Source organism: Chiloscyllium plagiosum, chromosome 41 (genome assembly GCF_004010195.1).
Source record: "Chiloscyllium plagiosum isolate BGI_BamShark_2017 chromosome 41, ASM401019v2, whole genome shotgun sequence".
Classification (NCBI taxonomy): domain Eukaryota; kingdom Metazoa; phylum Chordata; class Chondrichthyes; order Orectolobiformes; family Hemiscylliidae; genus Chiloscyllium; species Chiloscyllium plagiosum.
Genome location: NC_057750.1, coordinates 4,142,160 through 4,150,327, shown reverse-complemented (window position 1 = coordinate 4,150,327; position 8,168 = coordinate 4,142,160). Strand labels below are relative to the sequence as shown.

General features: G+C 40.1%; 1 protein-coding gene across 3 annotated transcripts in view; it reads right to left on the bottom strand.

The window, feature by feature from the left end:
* Positions 1 to 8,168, bottom strand: part of sipa1l3 (signal-induced proliferation-associated 1 like 3) — a 240,262-nt gene that overhangs the window by 150,110 nt on the left and 81,984 nt on the right. For all 3 annotated transcript variants that reach the window (XM_043680772.1, XM_043680771.1, XM_043680774.1), the window contains exon 2: positions 3,589 to 3,698. The gene's annotated coding sequence lies outside the window, so the exon portion shown is untranslated. The remainder of the gene's footprint in view (positions 1 to 3,588; positions 3,699 to 8,168) is intronic.

Sequence of the window (8,168 nt, the reverse complement as noted above, 5' to 3'; positions counted from 1 at the left end):
AACAAACTTAAAAGACCCAGTACAACCCATGGACAAAACCAACGTCATCTACAAAAGTCCATGCAAGGACTGCCACAATCACTATGTGGGACAAACAAGAAGAAAGTTAGCCACAAGGATACACGAACACCAGCTAGCCACAAAAAGATACGACCCTCTCTCCCTCATAGCTCTACATACGAATGAAAAAAACCCACCATTTCGACTGGGACAACACATCTATCCTGGGACAGGCTAAGCAAAGACATGCCAAAGAATTCCTAGAGGCCTGGCACTCCAACCACAACGCCATAAACAAACACAGATCTAGATACCATCTATCAACCCCTCAGAAAACATACAGAAAATGACATCACCACAAATCCCAGGAACCCCATCCAGGAGAAGGATATAAATAGAAAGCAGGAGACAACACTTCGCTTCACTTGGAGGTCGCCACTGATGATGTTACCTAGCCAGATAATGAAACGTCTGGATATCAAACCTACAGCTCAGCGAGCAAACCTACACCGTAAACATAGATTATAAAATGAGAAAATTGGTGCAGTTAAATGGTGCGATAGAAATCAGGAAGGAACACTGTGTGCACACATGTATACCCTAAAAACACATGGTGTGCACCCACAGAAACAGCATTATTTGCATTAAACGTGAGACTGCTACAACATGCATTGATTACAATGTAGCTTCACAGAGTCTACATAACCTGACACTTTCAGCATTTGTCAACACAAAGACCATTTTAGCTACTAAAATGATTATTTTTCCCCTCAAAAAAATTTGCAACCTTTTCTAAATTTTGTCTCCGCAATTACGAAACAGGTGTCTGCATTATTTGACTTTCAAAACCTGCAAGAAATTGGTCAGCCTGGTACCAGAGCCTGTTTGGAAGCTTCATTTTAAAATGTGAAACTATCCAAATGTAAGTAACATCTGCCTTGGAGGATACCTTCCCTATTCATTTATCAGAAACTAACGAAACAAAATCAGAGTTTTAAACCCAATCTGCCTCAAAAAGGGATGGAGATTGGGGCGGGACACAGAACACAAGAACTAGGATCAGGAGTGGCCATCTGGCCCTTCAAACCTGCTCGGCCATTCAATAAGATCATGGCTGATCTTTCGGTGGACCCAGCTCCACTTACTTGCCCTCTCACCATAACCCTTAATTCCTTCATTGTTCAAAAATTCTTTACTTTAAAAACATTGGCTGAAGTAACATCAACTACTTCACTGCGCAGGGAATCCCACAGATTCACAACCCTCTGGGCGATGAAGTTCTTTCTCAATTCAGTCCTAAATCTGCTCCCCCTAATTTTGAGGCTGTGCCCTCTTGTCGTAGTTTCACCTTCCAGTGGAAATATCCTCTCTACATCTATTTTATCTATTCCCTTCATAATTTTAATGTTTCTCTCAGATCCCACCTCATTCTTCTAAATTCCAGTGAATATAATCGCAGTTTACTCAGTCTCTACTCATAAGTCAACTTCCTCAACTCTGGAATTAATCTAGCGAACCTCCTCTGCACCCCCTCCAGTGCCAGTATGTCCTTTCTCAAGTAAGGAGACCAAAACTACACACAGTACTCCAGGTGTGGCCTCACCAGCGTCCTATACAGCATAACATCCCTACTTTTAAACTTAATCCCTTTAGCAATGAAGGACAAATTTCCATTTGTTTTCCTCGGTGGGAGTCGCGCCATTTTCCTTCTTACTTCTACAAAGCAGCAATTAGGCACATGAGGGACTGCCCACCATAGGCAGCCAGGTACCAAGTTAACAAATCGAAGTCACAGCCCCTCAACATCACTGATGCTTAATGCAATTTAAGTCCAGAAAAATCAGGAGGGTGAAACCAAAACCATCAAGTGTGGGGGGAAAAAAAATATGCTGGAGGAACACAGCAGGTCTGGCAGCATCTTTGGAGACAGAAACATGGTTAATGTTTCGATTGCAGCAGAAGAGTTTTCATTTCAGATTTCCAGCATCACTGTATTTTACTTACAACACAATAAGTGGGCAACGAATTTGTCTTAAGACGACACGAAAAATTGTTTCTTTCCCACCCAGGCCACAAAGATTTCTGAAAGTTCCTTCACAGAGCAGCAAGTGGTCATTAGTATCCAAAAAAGGAATTCCTCAGCCGCTGACACAAGTCCTTCCCTTTTCCCTGTAGTATTCTGCACTGTGCACCCCTACCCAACTACCCATCCCCAACACTTAGCTTATGCCTACATTCCCTTGTTCCAACTCAATGCCTGTTGCTACGCCATAGAAGTAGTCATTCCTGTAATGATACTATGACTTTAAGAGGGGTATTTTGTTCTTTTTTTGTGAAGAAAGGTTGAAACAGAGGTAACCAGCAGTCTGCTCAAAGCTAGAGTAAACAGCTGTGAGGCCTTGGGGCTTTCTAAAAAAACAAACAGTTGGAACAGTAGAAGCAGCCTGAATGGGTATGGCCTAGCTCCCACAAAAATCAGGAGTTTTAGTTTTAGCTTTCTGCAGTTGCTGGGGTCTTGAAGCAAGATGTGGAAACGGTTATTCCTCACCATTACAGCTAAAAGCTGTGGTGCTCTTTCTGCTGCTAGAATTGACCTTGAGACAATTTTTACTGAATTTATCTTTGTCAAGAGGTGTGTTTATGCAACATAACTATATTGGAATAGTTAATTAGTGGTAGTTGATATACCTATTATTTTGTTAAGCATTTTGACAGGAGGTACAGTGAAGCTTCTTTTTATTTGGTCTATTTTTACACTTTTTTTGTTGTCACTTCATAGATGCTGCCTGACTGATGGGTAAAAGCATTTGTGGTTGTATATAGACTTAGATGCAACTGAAAACATCAAAGCACAAGGGTGAGGCTGAAAAGAAGTTATCGATGAATATGTTACCTTTTTAAACAATGTTCACACTGGACAACAGGGCCAAATTCTCCCAGTTTAGGTTTAGTTGAATGTAAAGTTCCTTTTATTCTAGACCAACCACCTGTCCTTAGTTTCATCTTCATTTATGGCAGTCACTACTGCATTAGTAATGTTTTTCTTCTCCACTGCTCACCCACAATAAAATAAAATTATAATGCAGCATATTTTGAACAAGAGATCAGTATATGCAGTCACAAACGTTCTTCCAATCCTGATTTTCACAGAGCATTTAATTAAGCACTCCTTCAGTCTATAAAAGCAGTTAACAGAATCTCTTAGCATAAACACTGTGAGACATCAACTGAGGATATATCATATGTAGCGTCAAACTAAAGCACTAAGAGACTTCACCACAGCCAGATACAAGATTACAAAAAAAAATTTAAAGCACTGTTGAATTGTTAAATTAATGGCAATACCGAATTAGTTCAGGTTTTTAAAAAATGCAAATCCCGATATATTGCAATAAAGAGCAACAGTAGACACACAGGCATGGTAGACCAAATGGACCATTAATTCTTAAGGTTGTAAATACCGTAAGAATTGCAAATGTTGAGCTGTGCAAACCTCAATTTCACAACTTGGAATCCCCCAAGCCCTAGACAGAATTTTAAAATTTCTTCTTGACAAGAAGAAGTGCACCTTGCATTTAATTGACTTACACGATTGAATCTCATGTGTCATCAACTGTGGAACACGATGTGCTGCGTTATATCACCATGGGGCTCTTGAGGTTTTGGAGGTAATGGCATTCTCAAGAAAGCCTCAGAACCTAGGAAAAGAAAGAAAATCTAAAACATGTAGAAAACACTATAACCAAGCATATTCAGAAGTAGAATTGTTACAACTAAAGTTTTTTTCAAAACATGTAAGCCAAATTTGGGATCTTAAAAATCTATCAGTGACGTATCAAGCTTTTTGTCCCATGTGGATGCAACTTATCAGAAATAATTATTTGTCAAATGATTAAAAGCCCCTGTTTATTTTATCCCATAATTAAAAGAACCGCCGTAATTGCTCATCTTTGACCAGTGTAATGATTTAGTTTTAAAAAAAAAAATCAGGAATAAAACCTGAAAATAAAGCTGGAAAGGCCAATTTATTTTAAATCCCAGAGTAAACACTATCATTTTTTTAACGAAACAATTTTAGCTGAAACAAAGCAAAAAAGAAAGTAGAGTCAATGTCTCAAATGAAGAGGACATGATGAGTCAAGGTAAATTGCAGGGTTAAGACAAGCATTTGCTCTCACCCATTCCTTTGTCAATATTTTCTGGAACCAGTTGGGAAGGTTAAGGGACAGACAGTTTACACACAGTGCATTCCTGGTCAAAAAACTATGAAAATACATGCATAACATCTTCACCCCCAGTGCTGTGGGATTAGTTTCCCCATGTTCGGGAACATTCAAAACCATATATTAGGTATGCTCCAGCAAAACTCAAAATTTACACTATCCGGAAAAAAAATAATTAATACTTTTATGCAAGCTCTCCTCTGGTGTCCATGACGACATACTTCACAATAACTGCGAAATTTAAAAAGCATGAAGAGACATATGTCTTTACAGCTCAATTTAAGTAATATAGTGAACAATTGTTTTGGGACCACCAATTATTGTAGTTCACTAGCTCTCATTCAGTCACACTAAGTCACTTGTGTTGTTAAGTGATTGAATCAGTAGCGTGTTATTCCAACCATAATAGTTTCCTTGTTATGTTTTTCTGATCCAAGAACATCAACAGGCTTGGAACCAAAGTGTCAAAAACATCAAATTTAATCTAAACTGTTTTGTGGGCTAGGGGAAAAATATATTTTGGTTAAAAAAAAGGAGACATGACCTTTCACTTTGATTTAATGAAATGTTTCATTCAACCAGAGGAAAACATCAACGATTAGTTGCATCACAACAGATATTAGGATTCATTTGGACAGGTAGTTTGCTCCTATGTCCATCCTGGCTGTGATAAAGACAGAAACAACAGAATATGTGCTTCGATTCCAATTAAGGCAGCAACAGTGTCACACTCCCTTTTATTCTGTTTTCCCAACTTTTTAATTCCCACTCCAAACACCTCCTTCATTTTATGAAATGCTTTAAAGCCTCACTGCAGTAGCAACGGAGGTTGAACGATGCCAAATGAGAATTTTTGAGAAGAATGTCAAACTTGCAGATGTTTTAAAGCTAATTTTGAGGGAAATTCCAACTTGAACTCCAAATGAGAGTCTTAATACCCGTGATTTTGATAGATAGAGTTGAAATCTTAATGAATTGCACTTCGAGAATTCTAATCTGGTATGAAGTCACTTCAGGATCTCAAACCATATAGCATAACAGCCTGAGGCCTTGCCTAGAATAAAATTACACAGTGAAAACTTGAATTATACATGAATGTCCTCCCGACATGCTCTAACATGAGATTTACATGTCATGATTTTAAATTTAAATAGTTAATATTGATTATTAAAGTAGCGTGCTGTTACTCTTGAGAGCAAGAGATGTAAAAGCCTTAATTAATCAAAAACTTTTCAGGCAAGAGGATCAAGTGTACTCATTAATACAAGTTAGATGAGGTAATATGGCAGAGTCAGAGGAGAAAAGGATCTTCACTTTACTAACCCCTCCAGGGCATTTTCAATACAAGATTAGAGAGACAAATTGAGAAACAGAATTGTTTAAGGAGAATTGTCTACAATAAAAGGTCAGCTCTGCATTGCAAATGAAAGCACAAAAAAGAATGGAGACGTTGTCAAATTTAGTACGTATTTGGATCCTCTGGAAAATAAATGTTGGCTGTGCCACATAGCTATTCTACAAACTACTCCAATCAAATAACATCACTATTTTACGTGGCTTCAAAGCTGTGGAATCTTCCTTTCATACCTAGCAACAAAACTACACTATGGAAATGTTTCACAGTTATTCTGAACTCAAGAAAATCATCAATAACTTATATAGACATTCCCTCATGTCATACAGTCATAGAGATTTAAGGCAAGGAAATAGACCCTTCAGTCCATCACGTCCATGCTGACCAGATATCCTAACCTAATCTAGTCCCATTTGCCAGCATTGGCCAATATCCCTTGAAACGTCGATGTTGCCTGTCCTCGGATGCTGCCTGAACTGCTGTGCTCTTCCATTACCACTAATCCAGAATCTGGTTTCCAGCATCTGCAGTCATTGTTTTTACCTCCCTATAAATCCTTCCTACTCAAATACCCATCCAGATGCCTTTTAACTGCTGCAATTGCACTAGCCTCTACCATTTTCTCTGGCAGCTCATTTAATACATGTACTATCCTCTGCGTGAACACGTTGCCCCTTAGATCTCTTTAATATCTTTCCCCTCTCACCCTAAACCTATGCCCTCTAGTTCTGGACTCCCCCACCCCAGGGAAAAGATCTTGTCTATTGATCTTATCCATGCCCCTCATGATTTTATAAACCTCTACAAGGTCACCTCTCAGCCTCCGACGCTCCAGGGAAAACAGCCCAGCATATTCAGTCTCTCCCTGTAGCTCAAATCCTCCAACCCTGGCAACATCCTTGTAAATCTTTTCTGAACCCTTTCAAGTTTCACAACATCCTTCCAATAGGAAGGAGACCAGAATTCCACACAATATTCCAACAGTGGCCTAACCAATATCCTGTACAACTGCAAGATGACCTCCCAACTCATGTACTCAATACTGGTGACCAATCAAGGAAAGCATACCAAACACCACCTTCATTACCTACCTGCAACTCCACTTTCAAGCAACAATGAACCTGTACTCCAAGTCTCTTTCTTCAGCAAGACTCCTTAGGACCTTATAATTAAGTGTTTAAGCCGTGCTATGATTTGCTTTTCCAAAACATAGTACCTCACATTTATCTAAATTAAACTCCATCTGCCACTCCTCAGCCTGTTGGCCCATCTGATCAAGATCCCGTTGTTCTGAGGTAAACCTTCTTTGCTGTCCACTACACCTCCAATTTTGGTGTCATCTTCAGACTTACTAACTATACCCCTTATATAAATGATTTGGATGTGAACATAAGTGACAGAAAGCAGTGGCCCCAGCATCGATCCTTGTGGCACTCCACTGGTCACAGGCCTCCTGTCTGAAAAGCAACCCTCCGCAACCCTCCACCATCACCCTCTGTCCTATGTCTTGGAGCCAGTTCTGTATCCAAATGGCTAGTTCTCCCCTATATTCCATGAGATCTAACCTTGCTAACCAGTCTCCCATGGGGAACCTTGTGAAACGCCTTACTGAAGTCCGGAATCTAATCTAATCTAAAACTACATATAAATCACGTCCACCTCTCTGCCCTAATCAATCCTCTTTGTTGTTTCTTCAAAAAACTCAATCAAGTTCGTGAGACATGATTTCCCATGCACAAAGCTATGCTGACTATCCCTAATCAATCCTTGCCTCTCCAAATACATGTAAATTCTGTCCATCAGGATTCCTTCAACAACTTGCCCACCACCAACTTCAGGCTCACCAGTCTACAGTTCCCTGGCTCATCTGTATCTTTCTCAAATACTAGTACCATGTTAGTCAACCGCCAGTCTTTCTGCATCTCACTTGTGACTATTAATGACACAAATATCTCAGCAAGGGGCCCAGCAATCACTTCCCTCACTACACACAGTGTTCAGGTTCTGACAGTGATTTATCCACTTGTGTGTTTCAAAACATCTAGCATCTCCTCCACTGTAATATGGACATTTTTCAAGCTGTCACCATCTATTTCCCTACATTCTCTCTCTTCCATGTCCTTCTCCACAGTTATCACTGATGAAAAATACTTGTTTAGTATCTCCCCCATTTCCTATGGTTCCACACAAAGGCTCAAGATTAGAGTGGTGCTGGAAAAACACAGCAGGCCAGGCAGCATCCGAGGAGCAGGAAAATCAACCATTTGGGCAAAAGCCCTTAGTCAGGAAAGGCTGCCAAGGCTGCCTTGCTGATCTTTGAGGGGCCCTATTCTCTCCCTGGTTACTCTTTTGTTCTTGAGGTATTTTTGAAAACCCTTTGGATTCTCCTTAACTCTGTGTTGCGGTTCTGTTCGCCGAGCTGGGAATTTGTGTTGCAGACGTTTCGTCCCCTGTCTAGATGACATCCTCAGTGCTTGGGAGCCTCCTGTGAAGCGCTTCTGTGATCTTTCCTCCGGCATTTGTAGTGGTTTGAATCTGCCGCTTCCGGTTGTCAGTTCCAGCTGTCCATTGCAGTGGTCGGTATATTGGGT